This window comes from Aquarana catesbeiana, linkage group LG13, assembly GCF_042186555.1.
Source record: "Aquarana catesbeiana isolate 2022-GZ linkage group LG13, ASM4218655v1, whole genome shotgun sequence".
NCBI classification, from domain to species: Eukaryota; Metazoa; Chordata; class Amphibia; order Anura; family Ranidae; genus Aquarana; species Aquarana catesbeiana.
The window spans coordinates 210,977,718-210,991,418 of record NC_133336.1 but is presented as its reverse complement, the minus strand read 5'-3'; positions in this window follow the sequence as shown (position 1 = coordinate 210,991,418).

Sequence of the window (13,701 nt, the reverse complement as noted above, 5' to 3'; positions counted from 1 at the left end):
TCCGGTTTCTTAGGCCATAGAGATGTTTGGAGCCACTCTGGTCTCTGATCAGCTCTATGGTCAGCTGGCCGAATCACCGGCTGCATTTTCAGGTTCCCTGTTGAGACAGGAGAGCCAGAGAAAAACACGGAAGACGTTGGGGGGGGATTCCCTCCCACTGCTTGTAAAAGCAGTCTAGAGGCTAATTAGCCGCAAGGATTGCTTTTACATGAAAGCCGACCGCTGGCTGAAAAGAATGATACCAAGATGATACCTAAACCTGCAGGCATCATTCTGGTATAACCACTCAAAGTCGTGAATGGCGTACCTGAAGACAAAAAAATGGTTAACAATAAAGCACAGTAAACGGTAAAGTATAAAAAATTGCATACCTGAAAAGCAAACATGATAAAACATAATAACAATAAAACATTGCAGAATAGAATACAGTAAAAAAGAGCAGAACAATAGAGAGAGAATAGAGAGAGAGAGAACAATAAAACGAAAACTATTTTTTTTTATTTTATATTTTTGTTTGTGTTTTTTTTATTTTTTTACACTTTTTTTTGTAACTGTAACTTTTATAACTGTAACCGGTTCCAGGTTCGGGTCTCTCAAAATGCGATGGCATCTTGGGAGACCCTGTGAAAGTGTGTCCTAGTCTGTGCAATGCTGTACCCTACGCTAATACTCAACTAGTGGATGGTAGCGTTCAAAACATTCACCAATGCAAAGACCAGGATTGTCAGGACAGGAGGGACAATAATAGCGGGTGTCACGCCTATATCCGCGCTTGCTGCAGACACGACATCTTTTTGGGGGGGTTCATTGGGTAGGGGTACTCGGGAGGACATAAAAAAAATGCCTCTCATGCAGCCGACTGCATTTGGTTGGGGATGTGAATGGGGGAAGTACGGGCGCTGCAGAAGTGGTGGGTTCCCAATTGGGATTGGCGAATGCAGCAGGAAGGGCACTATGGGCACGACGGGCCTGTGTTTGTCTTCTTCTTGGTGGCAGCGGGACACTACTTGTGCTTGCCACCTCACCAGCTTGAACTGCACTTATGGGACTCGCCACGTCACCAAGTGTTACTGCAGTGCTGGTTTGACTACGACTGGGGTGTACTAGGCCGCTGGTGCTTGCCAGTTCACCAAAACGCTACCAAAAAAACTGTTAGCGATCGCAGGGATCAGGCCTGACTCTGCGAACGCTGCAGTTATGTGTTTAGTGTTTTGTAAGTGTCAGTGATCGATCGATACTGCACTTGGGTGGGCTGGGCCGGGCGGAGGGGAAAAACGCAGGTGCTAGCGGGTATCTGGGCTGATCCCGCTAACACTGCGTTTTTGGGAACCCTAAACTGCTGGGGACGCTAGTATAGATCTGATCTGATCGGATCAGATATTGATCCGTTCAGATACTATACTACTAAGGGAGGTGTACGGTGCGTGCGTGGGTGTTAGCGGTACTGGCGCTAATCTGACGCTGCCTGGGGCTGGTGCTTGCCAGTTCACCAAAACGTTACCAAAAAAACTGTTAGCGATCGCAGGGATCAGACCTGACTCTGCGAACGCTGCAGTTATGCGTTTAGTGTTTTGTAAGTGACAGTGATCGATCGATACTGCATTTGGGTGGGCTGGGCTGGGCCGGGCGGAGGGGCAAAGCGCAGGTGCTAGCAGGTATCTGGGCTGATCCCGCTAACACTGCGTTTTTGGGAACCCTAAACTGCTGGGGACGCTAGTATAGATCTGATCGGATCAGATATTGATCCGTTCAGATTCTATACCACTAAGGGAGGCGTATGCCGCATGCGTGGGTGTTAGCGGTACTGGCGCTAATCTGACGCTGCCTGGGGCAACGCATATCACCGCCGGGCGATCAGGGGGCTAAACCTTTATTCGGTAATAAACGGCGGGTGCCCTGACACTATAAAAAATAAACGAACTAACCAGCGTCACCCGTAACAGTTATACGGTGATCAGTGGTGAAAGGGTTAACTAGGGGGCAATCAAGGGGTTAAAACATTTATTAGATAGTATATGGGGGTCCCTGACGCTATAAAACGCTGACGGCGAACCTAAATATTTACCTCCCTAACTAGCGTCACCAGCGACACTAATACAGCGATCAGAAAAATGATCGCTTAGTGACACTGGTGACGGGGGGTGATCAAGGGGTTAAAACTTTATTAGGGGGGGTTAGGGGGGTACCCTAGACCTAAAGGGGGGTAATACTCACTGCCCTAACACTTCTAACTGTCACAAACTGACACCATGCAGTAATCAGAAAAAAAAACAAATACTGCTTGGTGTCAGTTTGTGACGGGGGGGGTGATTGGGGGGGGATCAGGGGGCGATCGGGGGGCGATCGGGGGTGTAAAGTATGCCTGGCATGTTCTACTGTGTGTGTGTGTGTGTGTTGTGCACTCACATGTCTTCTCTCCTCGGCGCTGGAACGGAAACTGCCAAGCCGAGGAGAGATGACATCACATCCTCTGCCTGTGTGAAACTACACACAGGCAGAGGAGGATTCCCATTGGCTGGGAGCGATCGCGAGGGGGGGCCACGATCGGATGGTCTCCCCCTCACCTCTCATCGCTTCCAGCCACAAGCCGACCGCCGCTGGCACCGGGGGGGGGGGGGGTACGTGATTCTGCCTGCCCTTGCCATTCTGCCGCAGTATATCTGCGTTAGGCGGTCGGCAAGTGGTTAAATACTGTTTTCACTTTTAAATTTTTTATTAAATGTGAGTACCCATCAGTAGTATTAATATATGTTTGGATATTTGTACAGTTCCTGTTCTTGTAAGGATCTTGTTACCAACAGATTCCTCCTGGGCCCCCCCAAAACACCTTTAAGTCAAGCAGCAACGGGGGTGGCAGCAACACTGTTAGAATCCCTAATACTATTATTGTAGTTTTACTGCTATATAGGGCACTGTTTGAACTGTTTTGCTCTTACTGTAATACATGTTAATTAAGAATGTCACATGTTATGACTTGTTTTCCTCTCTTCCCCTTGCGAACTTGCTAGCCTGCTCGGTAGTGACCCATCTACCCATCCATATATCCTCAACTAACACTTTGGTCCACTGCCACACAGAACAATCTCATAAATCACACCATTTCAACAACACTCACGTGGATGTCCTCTCTCATCCCATCTACTTCACCTATACCAACATCAACACAAAGCTCACAAACACACCCAAGTACCCCTATACACAACGCTCAATGCCCAACCAAAAAATGCCCAGGAATCCAATCCATTCCTCGTCCTTGGTCTTACCCTACACCCGGAATCGGCCGCTCAACCGTTAACACCCCACAATCGCCAACTATCAACTCTCAATCTGCCCCATATAAACCTCTACATAAACACCTCTGACCTCACAGGTTTCGAAGACCCCATCCATCTCACGACCGTAACCAACCAACTCCTTACCCAGCGAACTCTGGTAGTTCTTGCTGACCTATCCGGAAACTACTACGCCTAAGGGTGAATTAGCTGGTCTTTTTTCACCTCCCGGATTTAACACCATATAACTACCTACCCCCTCTCCTCACCCCCCTTACCTCAACCACACCTAACCCCCGTCCCACCTACAGTTGTCCATCTCTCATTCCCCCCGGACCCTCACCACACACTCACCACACACTCACACCACAGCCACTGATCTAACTAACTAGCTATCTACACCTATACCTACCCTTTCCACTCACAACACAAACAGATATGGCCCAACCTGGAAACTCAACCACATCCTTGTCACTCAAGATAGCATCCCTGAATGCAAAAGGACTCAACATACCGGAGAAGAGGTCACAAATCCTAGCCAATATGCACTCTATGAGGGCCGATGTTATATTTCTACAAGAGACCCACTTCAAAGCCAAAGCAATACCTAAGATAGCAAATTACCACTTTCCCCACGCATATCACTCCACCTCCCCCACATCTAAAAATAAAGGTACATCCATTTTAGTATCAAAAAATCTCCCCCTTCAAATCTCAGATACTCTAGCTGATGAACAAGGGCGCTACATTTTCATTAAAGGCAAACTATGGGATAAACCTATTACTCTAGCTAACATCTACAGCCCTAACACATCACAAGTCCCTTTCTTCTAAATCATTACTTGCCTGCTGACCTCCTTCCACACGGGCATTCTGATTATGGGAGGAGACTTCAATGTTCCTCTGGACCCTCTCACAGACACCTCTACTGGCACATCCCACCTTCTGTACAACGCCCTACGCCAAATAAAACTTTCACTCCAAGAACTGGCCCTACATGACACGTGGAGAACCCTACACCCAATCGACAAGGACTACACATTCTTCTCAGCCCCCCACAACAAATATTCTCGCCTTGACTATCTTTTCCTTAGCCAACCAGATTTACCGTTTTTATCTAAAGCAACAATAGAACCGATGTTCAGCTCAGACCACCACCTAATTACACTATGCTTAACCTTCCCAGAACATACCCACTCATCCAAAATTTGGAGACTAGACTCAAATCTCCTGACTGACAAAGAAAGAGTCACTAACCTACGTACCAATATTTCTGACTATTTCCATGACAATGACACCCCTGACACATCACTCTTTACTCAATGGGAGGCGCATAAATGCGTTATACGGGGAAGACTGATTTCTCTTGCTTCTGCCCTAAAACGAGACAAACAGAAACTAGTCAGCAATCTCCTCACTAAAATACAAACACTGGAAAGATCACATAAACGCAACCTAGCCCAACACACCCACCAAGAATTGACTGAAACCCGCAAACTCCTACTAGAAGAAATAGGCCAACAGATGAGGAGAAAATACACCCTCTCACAAAAACTCTTCTATGAACATAGCAACAAAAGCGGCCACCTATTGGCGCGAGCACTACGCCTGAAAAAAGCTAAAACAACAATACACCAGCTACAGTGTCCAACGGGCAACACATTAAAAAGTAACCCAGACATCGCACAAGCGTTCAAACACTTTTACGCAAATCTATATAATCTCTCTGCCACAGACGCTCAAACCCCAGCCCTACTTTGAAATCCACACTCATACAGAAATTTCTGGAGAAACACTGCCCCAGCACACACAATTCGGACGTATCAACAGACCTAGACCATCCAATCACCAAATTAGAATGGGAAGAGGCTCTAAAACAACTGAAACCAGGCAAGAGCCAGGGCCCTGACGGCCTATCGGCCGTTTACTATAAAACATTCTCAGAAGTATTGTCAATCCACTTCCTTAAAACGTTCAACCCTATATCGGCAACATCCCCCCTCCCCTCGGGCTTACTTGAAGCGCACATCTCAGTTATACCCAAAGATGGGAAAGACCCCACCCTTACAGCAAGCTATAGACCATTTTCTCTACTAAATGTAGACATCAAAATATTTGCCAAAATCCTAGCCAACCGTCTACTCCCTCTTCTTCCCACCATTATTTCCCAGGATCAAACAGGTTTTATCCCTGGAAGGGAAGCTAGGGATAACACGATCAAAGCAATCAACTTACACCATCTCCTGACCTTCTCCAACCAAGCTGGATTTTTTCTATCTCTCGATGCGGAGAAGGCATTTGACAAGGTGGCCTGGGACTACATGGAAGCAGTATTGAGATTCATGGGTTTGGGTAATCGCCTATTAAGCTTCATAATGGCCCTATACGCCAATCCCATGGCCCAAGTCAATGTCAACGGCCTCCTGTCAAATGCCTTCCCTATCCGTAACGGCACGAGGAAGGGATGTCCCCTTTCCCCTCTACTGTTTACACGTACCCTCGAACCCTTCCTACGCAGTCTCAAATCCAACCCAAACATTAAAAGAATACAAACACCTGAAAAAGAATACAAAATTGCAGCCTTCACTGAGGACATACTCCTCTTCCTCACAGAACCTCACATTTCTCTCCCCAACTTTCTCCAAGTCCTGTGCCCTGAACATATCTCTACCCAAACACACAGTAACCCAGTGCCAAAGAAATTTTCCCTTCCAATGGGAAAAAGAAGCAATAACCTACCTAGGTATCCAAATACCCGGCCAACTTAACAACCTCTACACCAAGAACTACTTGCCAATCCTACAACGCCTTACCTCCGATCTTAAACGCTGGAACAAACCCATCTTTTCATGGTTCGGCAGAGCGGCCATACTAAAAATGAATGCCCTGCCGCGCCTACTCTATATACTGCAAACTGTTCCGATTCATATTCCCGCCTCCTTCTTTAGTACTTATAAAAGTTTATGCACCAAATTCCTCTGGGGAAAAAACAGACCAAGAATTAGCTATCAACACCTGTCATTACCCAAGCATAAAGGAGGGCTCCATGACCTCCAAAACTATTACAAAGCTTGCCACCTTTCCAGAATCCTGGACTGGAACATACATCAAAAATACAAAGATTGGGTCTCCCTCGAAGCCTCATTACATCCTTCCCCCTCCACCTATTACCCTGGAACATCCCAAAACACATACCACCTGAAACCCGGATGCACCCTCTAATCGGTCCAACAATCAAATGCTTCCACAGCATCTGCAAATCAACCCCCTTATCCTCTACACCAGGCCCTCTCACTTCCCTCCTGGAATGCACAATAGCTACCTAACTGACACATGGTCACACAGAGATGTCCAAGTTCACCATTTCTTCTCACAAGGCAAATTATTACACAGAGAAGAACTGCCTTCCAAGGTCAACGACACCTACATCTCTCCCTGGAACTACACATTACTTGTACATTACATTATTTCTTTTTGCAGTGAGTGAGCTCACAGTCACTATCGACCACCCAACGAACACTGATAAACTGTGTACAAGACACAAGTCCTATCGCTGGGTCCTTCTCCAGTGAATGTTCACCCCCCTAGCTAGTTAGTTGGTTGATATCACCAATACTCTCAGGAAACCCCCATGGGTGATGGTATGGCCAACGCAAATCTGTCTGTTCTAGTAGTTAACTTGTAAAGACAGTTCCGCATAAATTACGGGTATTATGCTCCAGCTAATTTGGGGAAGCTGAGGGCTGGGTGGGGGGAAAGGGGACTATACACGTTTGATTAATGTTACTTGTTTGAAATGTAATATGTTGCACGAGCTGTAAGTATGCATGGCACATTCTGCTGTTTAGACAATCTGGGTTGCACACACCTCTTTATTGTATGGATGACCTTGTTCTGGGGACCGATCCACCACTCCTTATGCAAAATATCTTACCCAATAATCTATGGCCACCATAGAATTCCTAACCTGGAATGTCCATGAGATACGGAACAAGCTTAAGTGCACAGCAGTGTTTGGCTGTCTCAAATCTTACAGGGCAGATGTCATAGTTCTGGTGGAGACGCATGTCACTGGTCAACTCCAACTTACACTTAAACGCCTATGGATAGGGTGGGTGTTTCACGCCACCCACACTCCTTACTCCCGTGGTGTATCCATTTTTTTTCATAATTGACAATTTTTATTATTTTTCCACAAAAAAGAAAAAATTAACAATTACAGCATTATAGTATTGGGTACAGGGATAGAAAGAGGTCGTAGTGTCACATTTCAATTTGGCACACGGTCATCCAAACATTGGGTGGTTAAGCCTGTCAATATAAACAGTTAGTGATGAAACGGAGTGGGTTTACTAGACTGTTATACATCTCATACAGTGTATCCATTAGTACCCTTTACATATGTATATAACTTCACAAAAAGAAAAAAAAGAAGGAAAAGAGTAGAGAGAGGAGGAAAAAGGGGGGGGTAGCCACCCATCTCCAGACCCGGGACAAGTCCATGGGGGACGGGTCATAAATACATGAATGACACATATCATTAGGTCACAGGAGTCTCAAACAGAACCCAGGGTTCCCAAATACGGTTATGCTTCTCAAGAGTATCATTTAATGAGGCCGTAAGATATTCCATTCTCTTAACATACCTAATCCTGTAGTGCAGCTCAGTCAATGAGGGAGTCTCTCTTTTTTTCTATTTTAGAGCCACCAGACAGTGTGCTGCAGTAAGCACATGAGCTAAAAGTTTTTTGGATGCTTTTGAGAAGGTGGCAGGTGGAAGGCCCAAGAGAAAAATCCTCGGATCAAGAAGCACTCCAGTATCAAAGATGGACTGGAGTAGGGATTGTACCATACCCCAGTAGGGGATGATTAGAGGGCAGGTCCAATAGACATGAAATAATGTTCCCCTATCCTTATAACATCTCCAACAGCGAGAATCAGCTGTGGGATATATGGTGTGGAGCAGGTCAGGGGTCTGATACCAATGGAATAGAATTTTGTATTGATTCTCTTTATAAAGCGTGCATATGGAGCTTTTAGTAGCCTGGTTCCATATAAATTGCCAGGTTTTTAAGGATAGGTCTGTGCCCAAAGCCTGCTCCCACTTAGCCATATATGGATGTCGTGGTCCATCTGGTGAGAAATCAGTGACCAGTATTTGATAGGAGCGGGAAATCATGCCTTTAGGGGACGAACCCTCTAAACATAGTTTTTCGAAGTCTGTCAGGGGAGAAAATCTTAAATTCGACCTCAGTGATTGTGCATAATGGCGTATTTGTAGGTAACTGAAAAAGGCCTGCTTGGGAATATCAAAAGTCTTTTGTAGTTCTTGGAAGGATCGTAGCATTCTAGTTTTAGGGTCAATTAATTGTCCATACCGAAATATAGCCTTATCCATCCAGAAATGGGACATCTGTGAGGTTAAGCTGTCGGGGATATTGGGTGTAAATAGGAATGAAGTGACTGGGGAAGACGTAGTGGTGAGCGGATATTTCAATTTGGCCCGTCGCCATAATGTACGTAAGAGAGCCATTGGTCCTAGCAATTGTACGCTGCCCGGAGGTATATCAGAGCTCCAAAGCATGGAGTTTGGGTGTATGGGGGCTAGCCATAACTTTTCTATCTGTGTCCACCTATTGTAAGCATGTAGGGTACACAAGGAGGCTATAGGTCTTAGTTGGGCTGCTAGATAGTACTTAGCTATATTGGGGAACGCCAGTCCTCCTTGGTTACGTGGGGCATATAGAACCGATCTAGCAACGCAGTGTCTTTTATAATTCCAGAAGAAGTTTATCAGGTCACCCTGAAGTTTTTTTAGGTGTGAACTCGGAATGGGGATAGGGAGCGTCTCAAACAAATATAGAAGTCTAGGTAGTATTGTCATCTTCAAGGTTGCAAGTCTACCAAAAAGGGACAGTTTCAAAGATTTCCATTTATTTAGGGAGGCTCTGATAGAGGCAAATATTTGGGGGAAGTTGGCCTTGTATAGAGTGTCGTATGTGGGTGTAATATGCACCCCCAGGTATTTTAAGGAAGAGGACCGCCAAGAGTATGGAAAAGTTTGTGAGAGCGTTGAAAATGTATGGGGAGATAAATTAAGAGGGAGAACCTCTGTCTTGGAACTGTTAATTTTATAACCCGAGAGGGTGCTATATCTCTCCAGCTCTACTTGTAAGTTCGGGAGAGATATGTGAGGTTGGGTGAGAGTGAGGAGGACATCATCCGCAAATAAGGAGATCTTAAAATCTCTAGTACGGACTGGTATACCATGTATACTTGGGTTATTTCTGATATGGGCTGCTAGCGGTTCAATGCATAGGGCATATAAAAGAGGGGAGAGTGGACAGCCTTGGCGGGTCCCATTAGAGATAAAAAAAGTAGGGGAAGTGGCAAAGTTAGTGCGAACCTGGGCTGTTGGAGCCGAGTATAGGTGGGTGATAGCTCGGAGGAACGGGCCCTCAATACCAGCCCGGTTGAGAGTCGCGAACAGGAAAGGCCAGCCTAGCCTATCAAAGGCTTTTTCGGCATCCAGACTGAGCAGTATTGCCTCCATTGTGTTCCTGTTCGCAACCTTAACCAGGTCAATGACCCTCCGGGTGTTATCCACAGCCTGTCGACAAGGGATAAAGCCCACCTGGTCCCTATGGACCAGGGACGGCATGAAGTTGTTTAATCTATTTGCCAGTAGTTTCGTAAAGATTTTTAAGTCTGTATTTAGAAGTACTATCGGCCTATAATTGGACGGAAGGGTGTGGTCTTTCCCTGGTTTTGGGATTAGTGTCAGGTAGGAGTTTTGCATATCTCTGGGGATGGGTGTGTTAGAAAGAAATGAATTAAAGAGATTTGTCATATGGGGGAGTAAATGTGGTAGAAACGTCTTATAATAGAGGTACGGTAGTCCATCAGGCCCAGGGGCCTTATTATTTGGCAACAGTTTAATAGTTTCTGTTATCTCCTCCTCTGTAATGGAGGCGTTAAGAGTCTCCAGGGCAGAGGAGGTAAGCTTAGGAGTGTCCGCTTCCGCTAAATAGGTATAGATGGCCTGAGATAAGTCAGGAGGAGGTGGGTTGTGCGGAACATTCGGGTCATTATACAATGCAGAATAAAAGTCGTGAAAAAGTTGTGCTATTTTGTTAGGGTGGGAGTGGAGGACGCCATTTGCCTCCCTAAGTTGTGTAGTGGTGGTTGTTGCTGCCTTGTCATGAAGCTGCTTCGCCAAGAGTGTATGTGGTTTGTTGGCTTTGTCGTAGTAAGTCTGTCTAAGCCTGACTAACGCCTTTTCTATCTTCCCTATTTCGATATCTCTCAGTCCAGCCCTTACACTAGTGAGTTCTCTAAGGATTGTCAGGGATGGGGACTTGAGCAAGCGCATTTCTAGATGCTTAAGTTTGTCTAAAAGGGCGCTGCGCGTGGCATTAGCGTTTCTTTTTAAGGCAGTGGAGAGCGAGATACATTGGCCTCGGAAGACCGCCTTATGGGCTTCCCACAGAGATGGGGCGGAGATCTCAGAGGAGCAATTTTCCGCAAAGTACAGCTTCAAAGTTTGTTCTAGCTCTATTCTGGATGGGTCATGTTTAAGTAGGAAGTCGTTAAGGCGCCAGTGGCATTTACGAAGGGAGCTCGGGGAGAGTGTCAAAGATAGTGTAATCGGTGCATGATCCGACCAAGAGATGGCCTGAATGTCTGAGTTCGTGCATGTTCGCAAAGTCGGGGCATTAACAAAAAAATAATCTAGTCGTGAGTGGGACATATGGGGATGGGAATAGAAAGTGAATTGTTTAGCTGATGGGTATGTGGTGCACCAGGTGTCAAACAGGGCATATTTCCTAGTAAGTTGGCAAAACTGGGTGGCTGTTCTATTGGTGTTTGCCTGGAAATTCCCCCGACCCATTGAATGTTTATCAAGACCCGGAGAATGGACAAGGTTAAAATCTCCTCCGATCACCAGGTATTGATGGGAGGCCTCAAACAAGCGGTCAAAGACCCTGTACAAAAAAGGGATTTGATTTGTGTTTGGGGCATAGATATTGCATAGAGTGATATTCACTCCTCTCCAGAGGCCTCGGAGGATGAGGTAATGTCCCAAAGGGTCAGAGTATAGGGATTGCAACTGGAAGGGGGAGCCTTGCTTAAAAAGGATTGCCACCCCTGCCCATTTATGTGGGCCAGAGGTCTGGTATATGTGAGGGTATTGCCGTCGTGCGAATGTCATGGTGCCTGTTTTATCAAGGTGGGTCTCTTGAATTAAAATAATGTCCGCTTTAGACCGTTTGAACTCTCGTAGCGCTAGGCTTCTCTTAACATTTGAGTTAAGGCCCTTTACGTTTAGTGAAAATATGTCAATCATGGTGGATATTTTGTGGAAAGGAACGGTAGCCTACCTAGTGGGTGTAGTAGAGCCTTGGAGTATAGGAGGTCCCTATAGTGGGTCTCCATGGTGGTTGTGGTTTGGAGGCCTATGACCCCCCGAACATGAACCCGGTCCCGGAGATGGGCGGCGCCCAGAAAATTGAGAAGGGGGAGAGAAATGGGAATAGCAGTAGGAGAAGAACATAAAAAAAGGTACAAAAAACAGAAAAAAAACACAAAGGTTAGTACAATATTAAGGTTATTTAACCATTCACAATATAACCCACCTACACAAAGTGATGGGGTGGGAGACTCCGAAGGGCCCCCTCCGACATCGGAGCCAAAATTACCAGTGTCAGAGAAAATAAAAAAAGGAGCCATTCGGAGAATCCCGGGGGGAGGAAAGGATGGACCCAAGGAGGGGAGGATAACCCCCTTCCGGGCCTGCCTGCATCTAAAAAAAAAAAAAATTTTTTGAAAACCTAAATAACAGAAAAAACAGGGAACCTGCATGCGTAAACTGGCAACCGACATATCTATACTTATGTCAATGATCTGAATAAAAGAATAAACCATTGAAGCTTTTGATTCGTGAGATTTGGAGCAATAGTAAGATAAGTTCTGTGAATTAAAAAACGATGATATAAAAGTATAAGTATATGAAATCCCCTCTTCGTAATAGTATTCCCCTATAGTTTAACCCCCAACAAGGGGGGAAGCAAAACAGAGAAGGGGTGAGGGGGGGGAATAGCCCTCCCACCTAGCCATGTCCCTCCCCTGAAACAAACAGACAGACAGTAATGCCGCGTACACACGGTCGGACTTTTCTGCTACAAAAGTCGGACAGCCTGTCCGACATACTTCCGGCGTACCTTCGGCGGACTTGTGGCAGACTTTCTTACGAACGGACTTGCCCACACACGACCACACAAAAGTACGACAGCTTAGTACGCTGTGACGTACACCAAGTCCGACGAGACTATAAAACGGAAGTTCAATAGCCCGTACGACACCCTTTGGGCTCCTTCTGCTAATCTCGTGTTTATCTCGTGTTAGTAGAAGTTTGGTGAGAGACGATTCGCGCTTGTGAGACTCGTATTTTTCAGTTCGTTTTAACTGTTGTTCAGTCTGTGCTTGTGAGGTTTGTATCTGCTTTTCAGTGCGTTTGGTCAGTTGGCATTGAGAAATCTTTGTTTTATTGGCCGCTCGTTCCTGATTTTCAGGTCGTTCTTCACAGGCCTTGCTGTTCTTCAGTGCGTTCTGTTTAGTGCGTTCTGACCAGCCGACCGTTTTGAAGCCATGTTACCTGTACGTACTCGTCGTAGAGCTCGTGCATTGTATGTGCTTGGTGCTGTAGTTTATTCTTCAGCCCAAGACCAGTCCATGAACAGGGCGAGGAGGAGTTCATGGACCAAGAATTGGTTGCTTCAGCGTGACCAGTTCTGTCACATGCCTTTGCTCCCTGAGATCCGTGAGAATAATCCTGAGGATTTCAGGAACTTTCTCCGGATGACGGACCCCGTTTTTGACCGTTTGGTGGCTTTGCTGACCCCCTATATCAGCAGGCAGGATACCTGCATGAGGCAAGCCATCACTCCGGAGCAGAGGCTGGTCGCTACCTTGCGGTATTTGGCCACAGGGAGAAGCCTGCAGGACCTTAAGTTCTCGACAGGCATCTCCCCCCAGGCTCTGGGGATCATTATCCCAGAGACCTGTTCTGCCATCATACAGGTCCTGCAGAAGGACTATATTAAGGTAAGATATTTTTATTTTATTAGCATCACATGTTCTTTTATGTAATCTTTGATAATGTAATGTATTTCTTGCTTCAAACACTACTTCCCATCATTGCAATATAGTGTGAATGTCCCCTTTTTATCCTCACACATGCTGGAATTTTTTCCTGTTATTTTTTGTCATGCATGTATAGTTTCCTTCAATAACCTTCCCAGCATGAAGTGATGGGAACATATCCACCTAGTCTACTCATTTTGAATGTATTTTGTTGGAGTGTATTTAGTGTGCTTATAATTAGCAATTAGCTAGATTTCACAACCCCCCCCACCTGAACTCACTCCAA